The sequence below is a fragment of the Fistularia commersonii genome, chromosome 30 (assembly GCF_037954325.1).
Source record: "Fistularia commersonii isolate RoL2024-O1a breed Wild chromosome 30, RoL_Fcom_v1.0, whole genome shotgun sequence".
Classification (NCBI taxonomy): Eukaryota; Metazoa; Chordata; class Actinopteri; order Syngnathiformes; family Fistulariidae; genus Fistularia; species Fistularia commersonii.
In genome coordinates, this window is record NC_141313.1 from 9,882,445 (window position 1) to 9,905,170 (window position 22,726).

At 40.7% G+C, this 22,726-nt stretch overlaps 1 protein-coding gene across 1 annotated transcript in view; it reads right to left on the minus strand.

Moving 5' to 3' along the window:
- The window catches only part of pvrl2l (PVR cell adhesion molecule related 2 like), a 424,999-nt gene that overhangs the window by 120,221 nt on the left and 282,052 nt on the right, over positions 1–22,726 (minus strand). The window lies entirely within an intron of this gene.

Genomic DNA, 22,726 nt, shown 5'->3' on the forward strand with positions numbered 1-22,726 from the left:
TGAGTAAAATTGATTTATTTACTTTGATTTTTGTTTTTAGATTTATTGGGTTCATATTGATGCTCGTGCTGATGTGATGCATGTGGCATTGCTGTGGGGAGACTTGATGGACCGTGTTAATGGAGTTTCTTACTTAACCTGCAACATTAACTCTTGCAAAATGAGATACCCATTTGCGACATGACGCCGCGTAACAGTGTATTCATTAATTCATTCATTCATTCATTCATTGCCTCTATCGTTTATCCTGCACTCAGGGTTGTAGGATGGCTGGAGTCTATCCCAATGGTCATTGGATGATAGGCAGGGTTCACCCTGGATCGGTTGCCAGTCAATAACAGGGCCATATATAGAGACATACAACCATTCACTCCTTCATTCTGAACAATTTAGGGTCTCCAATTAACCAGCTGCTCATTTGTAAAGAGTGGAAGGGAAGCAGAAAATCCTGAGGAAACCTTGGCAGACACAGGGGGAACATGGAAACAAACATAAAGCCCCCCCCCACGCCCGGAAATGAGCCAATAACCTTCTTGCTGTAACGCTCCCAACAACTGTGCCACCAATAAATGTTTCTGTATTATATTAATGGTTTCTATAAACGGAACATCATAATTTTTGGTGTAAGGCGGTGCTTTGAGCCAAGGAGGACACTACTGAAGGGCCTACTTGTAAAATGCACTGTCCGCCACCCACCGGAGTGGTCTGGGCTCCATAAAACCACCATGAAAGATGGCAACGATTGGTGGTGGTGGTGGCGGTGGGGGGTTACACGGTAAGAGAGCCGTGCTTTTTTTTTTTTTTTTTTTTTTTAATATGTGACAGTTTAAATGAGAATATCGCCTCCGGGGTGAGACATACCTCACGGTTTAAGAGTGTCTTTTAGAGCTCGATGTCTGGGGGGGTGACGAGGAGAGGAGTTGAGTGGGGTCGCCCTAAGCCTAAGCTGCTGGTGCCAAAAAGAAAAAAACAAATTGCTGCCAATGCAGCTTCATGAAGAGACAGTCTGGGAGTAGTTGCCGCACCTTTTCATTACTCAACATCTTCTGACACCTTATCTACCCGAAGTAATTCGGAGGGGGAAAAAAAAAAAATCCTTCAAAATGCTTGAGAAGGTGAGTCTGGGGGTTAGCAGACATTCCCAAGGGGAGGGGGCAATAGATAAAAAGGCGAAATAGAAAAAGGTTGGAAAGCGAATGAGGTGGAAAGTGATTGAGCTGAGTCATTATTTGAAAGGGGGTCTTTGGTGTCACTTTAAATAGTGGAAGTATTAAAACTTAAACAGTATTACACATCCCTCGTTAATTTTACCCGGAGATTACGACATTTAGAGTCTTCATTTCTGACATATTTATAACTAAAACCCTGGAAAAAAAGGGAATAACGTGGCTGGATATGAATTCAAACTTATTCGGATTCAATGTGAAATGAATACCGATCTATATGCCGGCAGAAGAAGAGGAAGAAGAGGGGGGGAGAAACGGTGGAGTCCGCTGCTGGTCACGCCAAAGAGTGTGAGGGAGGTGGGGGGTGTTTGGATTTGAGGGGCGAGGCCTTCAGGGGAGTGTGAGGAAACATCAGCGCGAGGAAACATCATCGCCGCACCATCGACTTTGCACTTCAGCGGCGGAGATGCGAAGAGGATGGCGCTGCAGGTGAAGGCTTTTATTTTTTCCAACGCCCGAAGCAAACGTCTCGACCCTTCACGCTTAAAATGACAAAAACAAAATGTTGAAGAAAATAAAAATAGTGAAATACGACAAAGATGAGGGGTTACGCTACTAACGTCCGACAACAAGATGATTGCAGTGCTTTCGTACTGTATGTCTTTCTGTTACCGTGATTAAGCAAACGATTCCAATGGGCTTTACGCGGCAGTAATTTACAGAAGTCAAGGAAATGCCGGTTTTAATTCAACACAATTTAAGTGAATTGTGTTAAGAGAAGAACGACTCGCAGAATCAGAATTTATAAAATCTCTGGAACTTTTACACACTCACACACACACACACACACACACATACATACATGTCGTTAATGGAAATGGTCAAGAACTGAGACGCCACGGCAAAGTCACAACTGTCACATCCATTAAAATAAATGAACGTTTATCACTTTTACTTGCATTACTCACACTGTCTCATCAAATTACATTCTGAGTGATGGGCTTAGCGCTACGCTAGCCCGTGGTTATACTGCCAGAGGCTAACTCTGCTGAGGGACATCCCATGATGCACCTTTCCGATTCCTCCCACTTGCCCTATCCTGTCTGCACTCTTGTCCCATCATTCGTGCATGACACTAGTAGAAGTATGTGTTCTCCTGAGTCCTTGAGCCTTTCGCAGGTTCCCGGGAGGGGCGTGTTAAGCTCTATTGCAGCATCTCGCTAAGCCGTCCATCATTGTTATTGCCTTTCTGAATGTTAAAGCTATCATTGTATCATGTCGACGATTACCATGTAACTGTCAGCGCTACCGGTACCAGGAGTAAGAGGTCATTCGTGCCTGTTCCTCCCAACCCTCTAAAACCCTCTCCGTCCTTTTCTCTCTCTCTTTTTCCCCAGTCGAGACAGAAGGCCGTCCAGATTAAGCCGGGAGCTGAGATTAAACTGCTTTCTCGAGGGAGAACGTTGGTTCTCTGTCGAGCAAAGAGTGGGATCCAGAAATGGAAATTGTCACTAGACTACTGTGTGGTAAATAAAATGTTGACAAGATTCAACACATCGAATCCCTCGATATGTCGAATACGCGGTTGATCAGAAAAACGCTCGGGTTAGTTGACATTTAACGCTGACATTTTCAATGGCGTTGGTTTTTAGGACCGTGGCTATGATTAGAAACGACGATGTGATTGCTAAAGGATTCACAAGGCTTGATCTCATGTATGTCGACATATGTTAATTGCAGCAATTACTGTGAAGACCCGTTCTATTAATTGATTTTCTGTCTTTTTGCCTGCAGCTGTTAAAGTGCAAAACCGACCCTATCTGACACGAAGCCGTGCGTGAGCGGTGCATTGTGAAACATATTCACAACAGTTGTATTCATTGGCAATTTCACATCAGATTTATGGCCAACATCAGGAAACAAACAACAGTGCCACATTCATCTGGAGAGTAATAGATAGACAGTAAAGGCTGAAGGACCGAGTGAGGATGTGATCTGTTGCGCCGCCGTAGAAACGGTTTCCGTAAAAATGGGTTTACGATGAATACTGAGTGTGATAAGGTAATTTATTGCAACCCCCCAACTCCCAACCCCACCTCAGTTCTTCTCGATGTTTATCTCCGACCAACTATTAAGTACAGCAAAGGCTTACAGATCGTCTTTAAGAAATAAATAGTGGCTCATTTAGACTGATACGCTTGCAAAATGTAAGGCATCATCTCTGGAATCCCTAATAATTCATCTGCTTTCAATGAAAATGTGTTTACTATTATCTATTTTTCTCTGTAGTGGATCTTTGGGTGTATTCAATTAGATGGCCAATTCTCTTTCGTAATCATGGGAAGTATGAACGACAAATCTGTTTTGTTCTCATTTTGTTATCATTTTATATATATATATATACATATGTATGTATGTACAGGGCAGCACGGGCCAGTGTCGCCCTGAGCCGGTCCCAAACCCCGATAAATGCAGAGGGTTGCATCAGGAAGAGCATCCGGCGTAAAACTATTGCCAAACCACACATGCGAATCAAACCCTAATAACCAGATCAAGCCAGATCGATCGAGGCGCAGGAATTAAATGCCCGCCATTGGTACCGTTGACCTACAGGGAACCAATGGAAACTTGGCTAAGAAGGACAGGAAGAAGGTGTGTTCGGAAGCAGAAAAGGAAGGGGAAAGGCAAGAGTCCGAGACTGAGAGAAGGGACTTTGAATATTGGGAATATGACAGGAAAAGATAGAGTTGGTCAACATGATGCAGAGAAGGAGCAGGCCTGAAGTTGTAGCGAGATAAAGTGATGTAGAGTATCCCCAGAAAAGAGAGAGTGGTAAATAGTGCAGACTTCAATGGGCATGTTGGTGCAGGTAATAGAGGGGATGAAGAAGTGATGGCCAGATTTGGTCTTGATTTGGTATTGACAGATGATGAAAGAATGATGGGAAGACGGAAAGAGTACTTTGAAGAGCTGAAGAATGTGGAAAATGAGTGGTAGAAACTAGACTGAGAGTAAAAGTCAGCATTTGTGAACAGCAGTATGGCTTAATTCCTTGAAAGAGTACTACAGATGTAGTATTTGCTTTGAGAATGCTAGAAAAGTACAGATAAGTCTAGAGGGACCTGCATTGTGCTTTTGTAGACCTAAAAAAAGCATATGACAGGGTGCCAAGAGAGAAACTCCGGAATTGTTTGAGGAAATCTAGAGTGCAAAACATGTATGCCAGCTGTGGGACCATGGTGCGGTGTGCTGTCGGCGTAACAGAGAAGTTCAAGGTGGAGGTGGGACTCCATCAGGGATCAGCTCGGAGCCCCTTTTTGTTTGCAGTGGTGATGGACAGGCTGACAGATGAGGTTAGATAGGAATCTCCATGGACCATGATGTTTGCAGATGACATTGTGATCTGTAGTGGGAGCAGGGAACGGGTTGAGGGAAATCCAGAGAGGTGGAGGTATGCGCTGGAAAGGACAGGGATGAAGGTTAGTCACAGCAAGACAGAATATATGTGTGGGATTGAGAGGAACTCAGGTGGAACAGCGAGGCTACAAAGAGTGGAGATCAAGAAGTTGGAGGATTTCAGGTACTTAGGGTCAACAGTCCAGAGCTTACTGAGAGTGTGGAAAAGAGGTGAAGAGACGGGTCCAAGCAGGTTGGATGGAGAAAAGTGTCAGGGTTACTATGCGATAGAAGACTATCAGCCAGAATGAACGGAAAGGTGTGGTGAGACCAGCGAGCTGTATGGCCTAGAAACAGTTAAAATGATGAAAAGACAGAAGGCAGAGCTAGAGATCACAGAGATGAAGATGCTATGGTTCTCTTTGGGAGTGACCAGGATGGATAGGATCAGGAATGAGTCTATCAGAGGAGCAGCACATGTTAGATGTTTCAGAGGGAAGGTCAGAGAAGCCAGACTGAGAGGGTTTGATCATGTACAAACGAGGGATAGAGAATCAATTGGTAGACGGATGGTGGAATTGGAACTCCCCGGCAGGAGGTCTCAAGGAAGACCGAAGAGAAGATTTATGGACGTAGTGAGAGAGAATATGGAGGTCGTTGGTGTGAGAGAAGAAGATACAGAGAATAGGGTTAGATGGAGACGGTTGATTCGCTCTGGCGACCCCTGAAGGGAAAAGCCGAAAGGAGAAGAAGAAGATTATTTTATTATAAGTAGTAGTGGTATTATGTGATACTATTATAAATTTCTTTTTCAACTATTTTTATAATTTTGCTCTTATCCTGCCTAAGTCACTAGGTTAAGCCAACTAATTTACAAAATACATTCAAAAATAGATACATACATGAAACAAATACAGACATGCATAAAATTAAAAAAAATGGCCATCATAAGTAAATATTGTAAAGATACGGAATATAAATTAGACAAAAACATCATAAAAATAAATTATAAATGCTCAAATCAAAGAATAGGACAAGGAAATATGTCTTTGAAATATAGTATTAAAATCATAATTACAGAGTGATCCTGGATACACTGGAAGATTTTTTTAAAGACAAACTGTCATTCAGTTATTTAAGTGTGGCAACTAGAGACACATTAATGTCAGATTGTATCTTATTTTGGACAGGTTAAAAACACGCCACATATCATGTCTGCCTTGAACAGGTGTGGACACGAGAGAATGCCAAAAGTTCAAAAGGGTAGAACGGGCACTGCAGAAGAGCGTGAAAGAATAACCCGCAGCTGCTGTCCCTTCAGCGACCCACAACCTTTGTCACGGACAAACGCTCAAACCTCACTTGGTCATGTCAACCTCTGGATGGATCCGACACGTGGATCGTAAACATGCGTGGAGACAGATACACGACCGCGACTCGCTGTTTTCGGGCCTGGGTGTTAGTTTAAGTTTAAAAGGTTGTCTATGTTAAAGAGTGAGTAGGTTTGCAGCATCTATGTTGACTGGGGTTGTTGCATTAATGTGTGCAATGCTTCGCAAACAAAGGTACAAAACCCAGGACTCACCTGAGCTGGAATCTCAACATGTACTTGTAAGGCTAAAGTGTAGATTGCGTAAAAAGGAAAGAAAAGCAGTTATTTCACTTGGGCTGAAGCTCGGGCTGTAGTCTCGGTTTAGGCTGATCCTCGACAAATGTTGTCATGACAACTGGACTTGATTTTGCCTCTTGAAGAACTTTCACCTCTCATCCAAGAGACTTCTTCAGCTTTGAAGAGGTAAACTTGTTCTCTAGTTCTGAATTAGTGAAAAGCACCTTGAAAAGAAGAAGTCTAGTTGCCATGGTAAGCTATGTCGAGGATCAAACATGACCTGAATGACTGAGAACGTTCACAGTTCTTACTCTGGGAGCGGTTTCTGGGTGCAGATGGATCCCGTACCAGTGTGTCTTCTGTCTTGGGACGAATTTCAGCACTGTACATAGGCCAAAGGTTTACATACAGACCCCCTACTCTGTTCAGTGACGGTCTCTCCATTTTGAGAAAAATGGCTGGTATAGGGGCTGGTATGGGGCCAATTCTGTCTTCGAAGGAGTGATCCCATGCCCTGGAGGAGTATGTGGACCATGTATGATTGATCGTTTTGCATAGAGGTTGATTTGCTTCTCCAATGACTACATGTCGAATGAGACGGGAAAGAAATCAACAAGAGCTGCAGGAATGAAAAAAAAAAAAAGTCATTTGTCTTTTGCCCTTTCTCCACTTTGCATCTCGATGTTTAGAGCCAAAAATCACACCTGGTTGCATGGAGTCATCACTTAAGCGTTGGCGTCCGCGGAAAAAAGGAAAATGATTTCAAACTCAAAACGATGCGGCTGAGTAAGAACCAGCAGAAACAATGCATTCGCCTCAGATGCGGTACGTATTTAAGAAAAAAAAAAATCTCCTGTGGGTTTCATCATTTCTCATGTGGATTCCTCTTTTGTGAGTCTCTCCTGTGACTGTAATTGGCCTTTTATTGTGTGACCTGGGGCTAAAATAAAAGTGACAACCGCACCATTTTGCTGAGAGATTGGACCTGCGGGAACAGACCTTGACTAACCTTTTCTCCATTTCCAGCCTCCACCGTCCAGGGGGAAAAGGTGAGCGTCTGTAAGTCGTAGTTCCTCTCGCAACAGTCCATATGTAGCATTAATAACCAAAAACACATCTAATGAGCAAAGTTAATGAAATATCAAAGGGAATTTTGAAGTGACAGGTGGTGCGATATGACTTCTGGTGAGAATCCCAAGAGCATTGACCAAGAAGGGCTCTCTCTTTCAAGTCTCCATTTCCATGACGATGCTTTTGGGTAAAAACGCAGAAGTTCGCGTTTCCTGCTAGCAAGTGAGTTTACACATATATGCAAGATGTCATTTTTTTCTAGTTTTATTTACTCCTACATCCCATAAGAATGCCTAAATTTGAAGTATAAAACACATGTATCAGCAATAGTATAAAAAACACAAGTCAGCAGAACGCAAGCCGACATATTGCGAGTTAGCATAGCTTGAGATAGCATTGACTTTAACTGGACAATAGCATAAAATAACACAACAATTGTCTTCTTACAATTGTTCTTATTCTTAAAGTATATTGTTCAATATTTGATTTGGTTGTTCCCCTTGACACTTCTTTTGTCATGCAGTCCTCTGTGCATGCCGGCATCCTGAACTAGCTAACAACACACTCTTGCTGAGCAGAAAATGGCAAAAACCACACGTTTACAGACAATGAGTGTTGCTTAGTAACATATAAGGCAAAATAGCCAACATCTAGGAGAAAATGCAACACCAAAAAAAGGACATGTTCAGCAAGGTTGCCATTAATCGGCATGCGCGTATGGGTAGACCACAACAATAATGGCCAACTCCAGCCTGTTCTGCTCATGCTTCTCACTTGAATGAATCCGTCCATGTGTCGTCAGCAAAGTGCGGATTTACTACACCTGCCTTGTAGTTTAGGGTCATTGGAAGCAATAATTCCCCTTTACTGTCGGCCTGTAAAAACGTAAAAAACATTGATGTTGGCACTCGCGGTAGTACCACGTTTTATCTCGCGCCGAGACAGGGAGTTTCTCGATGCATCACGAAATCCCACCTTCAACTACTGGCCTGGCATGTAAGCTACTGCGTTTCTGGGTTTTCTTATGTTGCTGTCTGCACATTGCAACTATCTCAAAAAATGAAAAATGAAAACTAAACTAATTGAACTGGAAAGAATGGAATTAGTGTCTGCTAGCAGTTATCCAACGTTTCACTACCCACTCCAAGAGGGGGAGGTGTGTTACAGGCTGTATCATGAGCTGTGCAGTAGTAGTATGCTTCGTTCTAGTATTCTGTATCTGAACAATATCGAACAATTCCACATATACGAACCCCCCACGGACAACAGGTACAACGACCACAAATCTTGTCAGGACGAGGAGGAGCACGATAACCTGTGGACAAGAAAGAGCCAACTCGGTAACAGGAGTAGTGATCTGTATCCCTGTAGGAAGTCAGAACAACTCTGCATTCATCCCTTATTCAGCGCTTAGCTCTGAGAGTTATGGGGAGTCGGGAAGTAGCTAGGGGACCGAATATGCTTGATATGCGACTATAGGCTAATTCTAAAACTGGAGGCTATGGCTGGTCTAGTTGGTCGACAGGCCTTGCGGTAAAAATTCGGGAAAGCTTTGCTTTGACCCAAACAAAAGGGGGTCTATTGGTAACTTATAAAACAGATCAGGCAAACTGCACTACATTCTACCTCAGCGCATAGACATGGGGCAAGGACCCTAGATATAAGGCCGTGATCTGTCACCGACTGAATATGACCAGACAGGAAGTACCGGAGAGGACCAGGTAGACAGGGGATTTTGTATTGACACCACAAGACCAGGTGGATCAGTGGTTCAAGGCAGTAACAGGAGTATCCGCTTTGAACAATAATTGGTTACTAATGGTGGAACAAGCCGCAAACCAAACCGAACAAGATTGTGTAGTTTGTATGGGCCCAATACCCTTGCTTAAAATTTTACCGACCTATATAATGGCAGACTGTCTTCTGACCGTTATGGACGCGACCATCATTACTCGTAAAACATGCCAACGATATGTTGATCCTCATCTGGTAGTCGCGACCGTTAAAGTAAACCTGATATTTGACAAACCTGAGGCTGCGAATAATTTTTCCTGTTTTAAGTTTACAGGAACAATGAGAACAATTGGATTCACTCCCGTAAGTAGAGCGGATGTATGGTGGTGGCGTGGTGATGATAAAATATACAACGGGATCCTTAGAGGTACATCGGGACTATGCGCTCTGGTATCACTCATTTTACCCGTTTCTGCAAATTTCCTCCTCAGAATTGATAGCTGCATATCTAAGCGTAATACCTAAGAACTGGCATTGTGAAAAGAGAGATGCCAACATTGAACCTTGGTTGTCGGCTACAGATCCGACTTACATTGACTCCATAGGAGTCCAGAGAGGAGTCCCAGACAAATACAAATTAGTCAATCAAGTGGCGGCAAGCTTCGAATCAATATTCCTTTGGGTAACCCCGAACAAAAACGTAGATTGTATTAATTATATACATTACAACATACAGAAGTTGGGCAACTATACCGAGGCTGGATTTGCGGCCATACGTGAGCAACTCAAGGCCACATCCCTAATGGCTTTTCAGATGCTCAATAAAAAGATGAAGGGCCACTCTGGAGTAGATACCAGTATGTGGGACGCATAGCTTAACGTCTTTGGAAAATGCAAGGCTCTTGTGGCCTCTATTCTTATTTTTCTAGCTGTGTGTACTACATTGCTTATTTGTCGCGGATACTGCTTTATTCCTTGCGCTCGCCAATTATCCGTTCACTTAATCAACAACGCTATAGAAAGAGATCCAAAGGGACAATATATGTTAGTCCAAAGGAAAGGTCGCACTTATATATACGACAACTACAACAAGGAGGGGTGATCTTGAAGTGATTTTATGTACCAGAAATGCACAGCTTAAAATGCGGTGATTGTTATGATTTGGGTTGGCCTCTTTTGAAGAGGCCAAGAGGGGGAATAAAGAAATCAACACATTTGCTTTGCTCCTGAAGAAGACATTACACTTGCTTTGCTCCTAAAGTAGACATTACATTTGCTTTGCTCAACATATAATCCTATCAAACAGCAGCCCGGACAAACAACGTGAGGGGTCGGCGCCCACAGGGAGCGAGCCAGACGTATTGTGGCATTAACAGCTCGCGATTGTAGGGGGAGAAGGACTCCTTCTCTCAGGTCACACCTGTTAGGGAGAGCAGGTTGTCTTCTTTTCTTTTCAGACATCAGTGTGAGACGGACGGGATGTGCTGACCCAGAGATAGTGGAGAAAGATGGAGAAGGAACTGGGGCAAAGTGGAAAGAAAACGTACGGGTGGAAAACAACTGTACACCTCCTATGAATATCCATGTAACAACTGTATGTAACACCCGGGCAGGGAAAGAAGAGTGCTTTTTGCTGGGTGTTCCAAGCATAAGACCTGTTTACTGCAGACGCGAGGGAAACAGCATAAGTCTGGGCTCCTGTATTAGATAATTTTGTATTCGGGAATTTCGAAGAAGCTTTGCTTAATAAACACATATTTAAATTGATCCATCTCGTCACGAATCGTCTTACTCCAGCCCGATTCCCACGACTTCATACTTGAAGCAGGAAGTGCACACACACGAAAAACCCCTGCTGGACAGGGGTTATATAAAGATTATTTTTCGGTAACTCATATATATGTAGTAGAAAACTGGATTAAAAGTCAGCAAAAAAACTGGGTTTATTGGTGTTGATGGGAAGGTATTAAAACCTTATGCCGCATAGATTTCCAGGAATAAGATGTGATTAGAGGCTAATCGACAACATCTCTGAAGTCTAAATGACATGATACCCAACCAATCATTTTTTTTTTTCTCATGTATTATTTGCCAATATGAATTGATGCGGGGATGAACACTCTGTAGTTGTTTCATACCACCATATGTGTGTGTCTGTGGCTTTAGTTTACCGCATTAAATAGCATAAACATGATTGCGAAAAGAATGTAGACTTAGAAAAATGTGCCAGACCTCGTCATACACGACCTATAACTTAATAATATGTATGTCTGTGTATATAATGTATGAATAAAAAGATGAATAGCTGTATGTCTATATGACATATAGATGATTAATCTGTAAATAAAATTAAAAATAAAGAAGAATTGTCATAGCTATTCCAAGAATTCCTTGCTACAATTAATAGGTTCAATTCCATTGAACAAAAGACTCCATTTGTTGAGTATTCACTGAAGATCACTCTGCTAGTACATGTTGCATGTTTTAATGATAATATCACGTGAGTCATTTCCACATCATTAAACGACCGATTAGAGATTTCAACACCGTTCTGACATAAGTATTAACAATTCATTCCAGTGGGTACAGTCATTATGATAATTAGAAAACAATTCCGTAGTCTCTGCTGTATTATGATTAAAGTACTCGGCAACCTATGCTGAGTTATTTAAGTCGGCAATTAAATAATTAGGAATTTCTAACATGAGAACTGAGCAGTACATTTGACAACATTAGACCAGTACTCACCAGCTAATACGTCTTGATGCTTTTGTCACATTTGTTAATAAAGATTATATTATTTCAATGTAGCTGTAAATCAATGCTCATGTATTATTACACGACCGATCGCTTGAATCAGAATAATTTTGCGAGTTAACAGATGATATGATCGCATTACCGCAGGGGTGTTATTATGTGCTTCTTTTTGATACCATCTTGAATGTACACCTGCGGCCAGATCTTGCATCCTTGTGCAAGGTTGCATCACGTCCGCCAGACAAACACCTGCCTAAGTACTACAGAAGGCCCCGCCGCGGTCGTTCCTACAACATTAAGTGTCTCAATGGCTGTTTGACCTTGACGATACACACATGCAGATAGGGTGGAAACCGTATCATCCACACTCTGTCATGGCTGGTGAGCAGCAAAAGGAGTGGATCGGAGAAGGAAGTAGAAAAACTAAGCATGGAAAAAGTGCGTTCTTCTCTCTTCTGTATCAGTAACAGCAGGAGCACTTTATCTACATGTTGACTCACGACGCGCAAATCACGTGGATCGTACTAATCACGTAGCGTAGATGATTAGATTTACTGGTTGATTATCATTATAAAATTACAGTTTCCTATTTAGACAAGTGATAAAATAGTCTTTCTTTAATTTACAGAAATTATAAAGATATTGTATGTGTGGATGTTCTCATCAGCTCAATGAGGCTGTTCGTCAGCATGAATGCGATGGGCTTTCTTGCATGACTAACCTGAAAAGTCTTTTTTTTTCCCTCCATTCTCTTATGAAAGCAAATATTTAAAATAGCACTCTGAAGGCTCATTCATACTCAATGTTGAATTTGCATGCATTCATCTCTTGCGTTCTTCTTTTTTGGGGGGTTTCTGAATGGCACAAACGGAGCAGAACTACCGGGACTTGTATGCTCATGTGAACACTAAAGCAGTGAAGGGGAAGACTACATGTCCTCTTATCAACCCGGGAGAAGAATTCTCCATTTGCCATCTGAAACGGAATGCGGAACCTGGAAGTCAACTCTAAACTCTTGTAGGTGAGCACCTATGGCAACGGAAAGCAGGGGTGTGAAATGAACGCACCCCTGTATGAACGCAAGTCTTGTGCAGAATGCTCAAGTGCGACTACCCGAAAGAGCAGGACGACACGGTGTCAGTATAGCTGCGGTGAAGAATTCTCTGTCCGCATGCCGCCGTGCATCTACTGATAGGACTTTGAAGTCAGCTCTGCCCTCTGCACTGCCCTCTAGTGGACAAATTGCTCAGCAACCATGGCAACAAATGCAGAAGTACATGGCCAGTGACGCTTGACATTGCTTGAAATAGACATACCTATTTACCAATGTAACGTGAGCACAAATGAGCCTTTATTGGAACACAATTTAACAGCTGTACGAATATAAACAGCTAAAACTGGCAAATCTACAACCAACTGTGATAACAGATGTGCTATAAAATCTTCGATTAACCCCATCAACTTAAGGGGAGGGGATGAACCGATTTTTATCGCTATCGGTGGCCCTGTGAAGGACTGGCTACCGGGTACAAGGCAAACCATTGATCGGCTCCAGCAACCCTGTGACCCCAAGAGCAGGATGCACGCTATAAATCAGCGGTCAGGAACCTATGGCTCGCGAGCCATATCCAGGACTGTCTCCGAAAATTAGAATATTGTGATAAAGTTCTTTATCTTCTGTAATGCAATTACAAAAACAAAAATGTCACACATTCTGGATTCAAGCCTTTTATTATTTCAATATTGCTGATGATGGCTTACATCTTGAGAAAACTCAAAAATCCTATCTCAAAATATGAGAATATCATGAAAAAGTTTTTTTTTTTTTTTTTTTTTATTGCATTACAGATGATAAAGAACTTTATCACAATATTCTAATTTTCAGTCCTGTATTGCTCTTCCTGTGACGGCATATGGCTCCCGGACAATTTTTCGTTAAAAAAGAAAAAATCAGTTTGGAACAGATTTTAAAGTACTTTATATTTCTTCATAATACTGTGTCAGAAATCAGTTATGAAGATGAAATTTCACGGGTCACCCATTGGTCGGGTCGGGAACCATTGGCTTCCGAGCACATCCGGGTCATTATAAAGGTGAAAAAATTAATTTTATCAGATAGCCAACTAGTTTATCAGCGTCAACCTTCAGAACGGAAAAGATGGCAAAAAGAAAAATAGACAATGATTACCGTGCATTCAAGGCTGCGTGGACAGAGGAATTTACACTTGGATCTGCGGTATGACTAATATGCGATGATAGAATTACATCGATGAAACGGTCAAATATAAAGCAGCACTTCGAACAAATCCATGCAGCACCAGAGGTCGCATTGAAAGTAAGACATATTTACTTTATTATACGTTAAAAATACCATATGGCTCTCGAAACATATTTAGAAATAGTTGGCTTTTATGGCTCTCCCAGTCAAAAACGTTCCCGTCCCCTGCTATAGATAATGCATAAATGAATGAATGAATAAACGTAAGACGTATATCTGACAAAAGTCTTCATCGGTAAATTCAACCTCGTCTCCAAGCCGGTATGGAAAAGGAGCAGGGTGAGAGCAACTCTCTTCGGCAAAGTTGTTTGTGCGAGATTTTGAATAGGTTTCAAAAAAAGTGTATGACTCTGCTTCCAACGGACTGAAAATCACAAATTACACACTTTATATTTCCGCCTTCCCTTCTTTTGTTGCTCTTTCTGTGCACGCCGCAGAGGCGTGTGCAACAAGTACTTGATAACACAGAAGAGTTTTTGAGGCTTCCTGTGACTTAAGGCTCTTTGAAAACCACTCTGTTCCAGCAGTTGACGTGAAAGAAAAAAAAAAACATTAGGAGGTTTTGTAATAACCTCATTTAGTATGGAATAAACAAAAGAACAGCAAATATGTTTTTGGAAAGTGAGTATCAAATTGATGAGGATAATCCAGTGGCCAATGACAGCTGAGAAAGGCTCCGACATCCGCGCAACCCTAAATGCAGGATAAGTGGTATAAGAAATGAATTAATGACTTTTTTTGAGGATGCCCAAAAATAAGTCTTTGGTTAGAGGCAAAGCTGAATTCTGATTTTTTATTCTTTTTATGAAACAACATCGCAACCCAAACTGAGAATTGCGTCGTAACCCGCCATGTTTGTCGAGCGCGTATATCTCCGGGAAGAAAACCCTGCCGGATTTCATATGTCAGAGACGCAGAGGGATCAAAACAATAAATTTCAGCGACGGTAACACAAACTAAATAGTTTAAAACCTGGGCGTTGGGGGGAATGAAATGAAATTGAATAAGAAAGGAAGATCATAGAATGCATTTGGCTGGAAACCAGTGAGGAGTATGAGAGGAGCTACACCTTTGTGGATCTCACCCTCAGATCAAAGCAGCACCTTCAGATATTCCCTTTTTTGATACACACATGTTCATTTTATAGAATTTCGGAGTTTCCGCCGCGGGTGTGTTGGTGTATGGACTCCGAGCTTGGCATTTATATACTGCTGGTAAAAATCTATAGGTTAGTGCTTCAGCCTCACCGCCAGAAGGTCTTCGTTTTCCATTCTTTTTCCCCCCCGCAGTCCAAAGACATTAGACTAATTTAAATATTGAATAAATGAATTAAATTAATTGAACTGTATTTTATTTTTATTTTATTTCATTCATTTTTAAAAGGTCATTTCCAATTTGAGGATTGTGGTGATCTTGATACATCTAAACAAAATATGTTGAAATATTTCTGGTTTGCTGCCGGGGGATAATTTAAGTTTGGCTTTTTTTCATATGTACAAGAAGGACTCAAATAGCCGTTAAAATATTTTGCTTAAAAGTGGCCTTCAGTCCAATGTCTTTTTCAGAGTTCAAATGTTTTGTTGCGGGCAGAAATGTATTTTTGTTTTCTTCGCAGTCTGAAAAATATCCAACACATATTTTGTTTATACATAGCATAAAGGCAAAAAAAATAATGTTGCTGTGTTAATTCATTTTAAATTTCAAAAGGGTTGTGTGGCTCTCGGTGATTTCTTTACTGTTTGAGTGGTAAAGGTTGGAGACCCCTGGTCTAGGGTGCACGCCGCCTCTTACCCAGTGATACTGTAAACACCCCACAACCCTGACAGCGGGATAAGTTGTATAGAAAATGAATGACTAGATTAAGGAATTGACAAAAAAAAAAGTTGTTTTGAGTGTAAAAGAATCAAGCCAGGGTGGCTCGGTCTGCTTGGACGGATCGAGAACGACACAAAATACTTTTACCAGAGATCATAAACTCACTCTGTGATAATGAGTGCAGTAATATAAAGCTAAATTTCTCCAAAGGTCACATTTTTCTCCGGGAAAAAAAAAAGGGAAGCGTCTTCTGAATTACGATCAGATCACGTTGCCGATTCACAATTCTTTTCGCCGTCTTTTTTTTCTGGAATTTCGGGCCCTCGTCCCGCTGCACACCTGCAGGCTGCATGGCAGAACTGTAAAGGAACTATTCACGGCACAAAAATAACAAACAAAAACGTCATTCTGTTAAATTGAGCCTCACTTCTGTCGAGAGACAGATCACATTTAATTTGATGGCGAACAAATGTGTGTGTGTGTCTGTGTGTGATGTCCCTGAGAGGAGAAAAGAAAAAATTGAAATGTTTGTTGAGTTTTTGCTGATATATTTATCACTTATGGCCTCTCAGCTGATCCAACAAGCTTGACTGGCCTTGAAAGCAGAAAGCATAAATGTCACAGAGTCAAAACATTTATTCTTTCATTCATTCACTATCTATACTTTGTAGTGAACGCTGGGGGCTATCCAAGCGGGGCGAGAGGCAGCGTTCACCTGCAGGGCCACAGGCGGTGCATATAAGGAATGTACAACTGTTCACCCTATCATTAGCATCTCAGAGACATAAAACCATTCACTCTCATTGACATATAACATAGAGACATACAACAATTCACCCCTGGGCGATTCAGGGTATCCAGTGAACTGACTGCGGGAGATTTATTGGGAGGAAACCATAGAACCCGGGGGGAAACAAACGCAAAAACCAACAGAACATGAAAAGTCCAGGCAGAAAGTGCCGACCTGTTGGAATCCGACGAGAGACCTTCTCGCCATCCCTAATCACCGGATCGCCATGTCCAAACTTAGGACAGGTTGGAAATACTGTATTTGAATGAATCGCGGCTTTCAAACTTTCATAATAAGACACATTTTCTGAAAGTACTTTCGGTTAAGTTGACCCTTGAGTCTGTGGAAACACCTGTTTTGGTCTGTGAGAGATCAAGATGAGTTTACCCACTTTGGTCCTTGTTGTGCTTCTCCTCCCTGACTTTTCCTTTACAGTATATTTGGCACAGGCGTCACAAACTCCCTGAAGTTAATCTCAAGGAATGCTCACATTGGGAGTAATCATCTCTGGCAACGGTGCGTTTATCCGGAAACATTTCCTTTCAGATTTATCTGACATTGGAAAAGGCTTGATTTTTGGAAATGGCTTGCGTGCCTGAAGATCGACGTTGACTGACTTGGGTCAAACGTGCTCCTGGAACTGAATCTGGGCCACCGAAGACGCCAAAAACGGATGTGACCCACATCTGTACCGGCGGAATTGGGGCAGGAATGGTGCGAGCAGGTGGGGGGGTCCAAACACACAGGGCAAGAAAATGTCTACCTTCCACTGATGTTGAAGTTAATTGAATAAATAGATTTCATATTAATTATTTGTAAGCACAAAACAAGACTTATATCCAGTCATTCATTCACACACGGCACTCAAAAGAGACATACAACCATTCAGTCTCTCACTAACGTCACATAGTGAAATACAACCATTGACTTTACATTTCTCTAGTTCTCCAACAAAACGGCAGATATGCGAAGATTTCTGGTCGTATAAATAACTGACCGGTTTTCCACATTTTGCTTTTCGGACACCGAGGAATAATGAGAGGCAAATTATGCGTTAGTTAGCAAAAAACACGGGCACCCACAGTGATTTCTCCAAAGGCTGGAAACTCAACATAATTATCTCGATTGAGAAAAAACACTGCAGGCAAAAGGAAAATATCTCTTTTTTTTTTGTATATACTGTGAATTTGAGGATGAACTTTACAACCTAGAACGCCCTAAACAGTAGATGGATGTACCGATGAATGCTAATTCATCTGACTAAAAGACAGGAATGTGACCTTAAAAGAAAAAAACATGAAAAAACAAAGATTACATTTCTGACCCTCCCAGATGCCTTAAAAAACGTGGGTTCACTCTGCTCTTTGGGACGATTCTGACTCAATGTTGGGGTGACGTTGATAAATCGGCTGCCTCGTGTTAAGTCGTGGCTGCTCTCTTACAAGGCGTGACCTTCCATCGTGCGCGTGTCAATCTAAATCGCGCTCACATGACACCGAGATGTTGTTTTGATATAAAACGGCGATCGTTGAATAGCGTGTTTATTAAATCGGGAAGCAAGTCAACTTCATGCAGTGTTTTTGTCCCCCGCTCTGCTGCACACAGTGATGATGAGACAGGAATTTATTAATCCTTGTGGAAACCGATCGAAATGATGAATGAAAGTTGGCCGACATAAATAAACTGGGATCCCTTTATTAGGTTTATTATTCTCTATACCGCTTACTCTGCACATAGGGAAGCAGAACATGCAACCATTCCCTTTGTCATGTAATACAGCGACATAGAATGGAATAGTCTTATATTGTCACCATGGTGTAGGACACAAAAACAAAAGGGGAAGGTAAAATGCGACAATATGTTACACAATATAAAAATAATTAGTAAAAAAAACATGCAATAAAGTGAGATGTGCAACTGTAGCGTTCCAATACAAATACACACTCTCTTATTTACATGAAATGTAGTCACATATAAAATTCATATGTCTTATAGAGACAAACAGCCATTCACTCCGTTATTCACATATAATTTACTGTTGAGACAAACGCCACATTCCATGTATGCAGCAAGATGTTGGAGATCTTTATCAGTCTGTTGTCTCCAACATCTTTTTTGCAGCTGTGTGTTGGGGAAGCAGCATCAGCGCCAGAGTCTCCCACAGATCGGAGAGGTTCGTTGGGAGAGCTGGCTCTGTGATTGGTCTCAGGATGGAGAAATTTGAGACCATGGTGGAAAGGAAGACGCTTAAGAAACTATCTCCATTATGGACAACCCGAACCAACCCCTCCACCTCGCAATGGGAAGACAGCAGAGCAGCTTCTCCAGCAGACATGAGATAGGAAATCTTTCCTATCTCATGCCATAACCCTATACAGTAATTCACTCTAATCAGTTACTGTGAATTCATATTCAAATTGCCATTTTGCGCATTTTTTATTCCTGTATATTGTTTGATATGAATATTACGATATTATATATACAATGGACCCTCACTACCTCACGGTTCGGCTTTCGTGCCCTAGCTACTTCGCAGATGTTTTTTGTCATTCATTTATCATTCTTGAGAGCTTTTTTTGCGGTATTTTTTTTTTCTTTCAAGATGAAATAGCCAAATTCTAGCCTAAGAAGAAAAAAAATGGAAAAAAAAGGTATAGTAAAATTAAACTAAAATTCATTTTACGAAATAAATAAAAAATGAGATCTCCTTTGCTAGCATGCATTCTTTGAAGAGACGTGAGTCTGACAACATCAACGGCTTAATAGACTGCCATTTGGATCCGTTGACAGACGAGAACCTCACTGAGATGATGAAATCTGCCAGCGAGGAAGAGGAAGAGAAGCGACAAGAAGAAGACGATATTGAAGAGACTGTTCTCACTCTCAAGCGACTTGCAGCTATAACAAACGCCAAAAATATGTTGCAAGATTGAGACGACGATAAGATTCGGTCGGCCCACTTTTGTGTCTCAATCGAAGGGGCCACGGTAGCTTATAAACCATCATAAACCAGAAAAAAGCAGAAGCAGCAACTGCCAATAATGATGTTTCTGAAGAAAGAAAACGTCAGTAAATTATGGTAGAGCATTTAGCAGAAAGTGCAGGCGTATGCAGGAGGTTTGTAAAGGGTTGAGTGAGGTTTGTTGAGGGTTAATATTTCTGTAAATACCATCAAAATTAGCACCTGTCTACTTTGTGAAAAATAACGTCTTAGAACGTAACTCAGCAAAACGTGAGTGTCCACTGTATATATAAAGTATTTATATATATACAGGATTGTCTCAAGAAATTAGAATATTGTAATGAAGTTCTTTATCTTCTGTAATGCAATTACAAAAACAAAAATTCATAACATTCTGGATTAATTACAAATCAACTGAAATATTTCAAGCCTTTTATTATTTTAATATTGCTGATTATGGCTTACATCTTAAGAAAACTCAAAAATCCTATCTCAAAATATTAGAATATCATGAATTTTTTTTTTTTTTAATTGCATTACAGAAGATAAAGAACTTTATCACAATATTCCTATTTTCTGAGACAGTCCTGTATATATAAATGCTGTATATATACAGGGGACACTCACATTTTGCGGGAGTTACGTTCTAAGACGCCCCGCAAAAAGGAAATTGTATTTATATACATATTCATAATATCAATCTTGTCACTGTCTTGTCCTTGTATGTGTTGCTGCTGCTGCTAAACTAAAGTCCAGTTGCCACAAGAAGAAGATTTTGACAAGAATAAACCATCACCTGCATGACATACGCTACAATAACATACAACCATTCAGTCTTTCATTCCGACACTATATAAAGACAAGCTTTCACTCCCTGGTTATTTCTCATTTAGAGACATACAAACATCTATTGTCAAATTCACACATTTTGGCAAAACCAGAGCAAACAAAGGGTTACTGACTTGATATCGACTTTCAGACCGAGGACCATGAAAGCTCGGTGACCCTAACGACCACTGGGGATTTTCCAGAGGGAGGTATCAGAAAAAGTTACCGCAGGGATAACGGGCTTGCGGTGACATTTCATTTCGATCCTTCCGTGTCGCCTCTTCCTATCATTCATAAGGTTTTTATTTCCAGGATATCGGGGAACCGCGGGCAAACCCAAATACTGTTTTCCTCTTGCTTCAACTTGTGGTGTGTTTAGAAAATAGGGCTTTGCACATCCAGCCCTATCATTTAGCGCTTTCAACACATTCTGAACCAGGTGGGGGCAAGTCAGCCTGTAATAGTCCCGCTCCTTCTCGCAAGACATTTCAAAAGACTTTCAAGCAAAGCGATGAAGCTTTTCACATGTACTGCTGTCCCATTTTCCCCCCGCGGCCAATTCTTCAAGATGTGCAATTACTCTCTTTGTTGACTATTTTCTATCGAAGGCAGGTCAGGTCTGTCAGTTAAGTCCAGCGGCACAGCCATGCCTCAGAGGAGTGTGTGATTTGCGGTTTTGTGTTGCCTTGTTTGAACATGCCGAGGCACCCCTGGGAGATACGGGGTGTGACAGGGATCATATGTTGCTAAAATATCTAAACAGACTCACACACACACCTCTGACCATGACGGATCCCCAGGCTGGAAGCTCCTTTGCATTTTTCACTTCAGGCGAAATAATGTTTTTCCTTACAAAGTAAAGAAAAAAAAAATTACACATAAATATATATATATATTTTTCATACATATATACATACATACAGGACTGTCTCAGAAAATTAGAATATTGTGATAAAGTTCTTTATCTTCTGTAATGCAAGTAAAAAAAAAAAAAAACTTTGTCATATGATATTCCAATATTTTGAGACAGGATTTTTAAGTTTTCTTAAGATGTAAGCAATAATCAGCAATATTAAGATAACAAAAGGCTTGCAATATTTCAGTTGATTTGTAATGAATCCAGAATATATGACATTTTTGTTTTTGTAATTGCATTACAGAAGATAAGGAAGTTTATCACAATATTCTAATTTTCTGAGACAGTCCTGTATATATAATATATATATATGGAGAGAGAAAGAGAGAGATAGAGAGAGAAAATACACCAACAATCCTAAGTAAATATAATTTCACTGGATATTTTATTTAATTCTATTTTATTTGATTTGATTTCCTAATTGGGAAATTCCCAAACTGTCGGAGTAATGACATTTGTTTTGTTTTGTTCTTTCAAACGAGGAATAAAGAATAAAAGGAAGCACCTGAATGAGGCCCCCGCTGTGTTCAAGAAATGATGATTCTCTCAGAAATGTCATTTTGTTGAAGTGTCTGACAGGCTTAATAAAAAATAAAAAAATAGGTCCCAAAAGAGAAACAGGATTTTTCATTTTATTTTGCTAAAGGAAAAATAAAAGGGAGGATTTACAGACTACATCTTACAGGGTTTGCTATCAAAAGAAATTATGAGTAAACAAGCTAAGTATAGATAGATAGACAGATAGACAGATAGACAGATAGATAGATAGATAGATAGATAGATAGATAGATAGATAGATAGATAGATAGATAGATAGATAGATAGATAGATAGATAGATAGATAGATAGATAGATAGATAGATAGATAGATAGATAGATAAAGAAATGAATAAACGAAAAAAAATAGAGGGTAGCTTTGTTGGGCCAATCTGAGGTTAATTGGGTAATGAGGATTAGTATATTATGTGTATTTATTATCTTCTTATTTCAAGGTACACTTAATGGAAGTGTTTGTTTGACTTCTGTTTTTTCCTATGTACTTTAAGGCATGGTGCTGAGCAGAATGACTCACCCCGGCAAGATCACAAAGGCTTGTAACCCAATTTCACAACACTACAGAAAAGGAAAGAAAATATAACAGCGTAATTATGTGGATTATCATTACTCCATGTCCTCTTGGGATCGCGAATATGAGCGCGTGCTAAATTCATCCCTTTGATGTAAATGCGTAAATGCTTTCTTTTAATTTCTTTTCTTTTTTTTTTTTTGTTTTTGTTTTTGACCCGAGTCGCATTTACCGATGCATTAAAGCAGTGATTTAAGGGCACTCCAAGTTGAAGGAGCCTCGGCTGCAAGACGCGTTTCTTATCATCCTACCAGTTTGCGCCTCAAAGCCGAACTCCA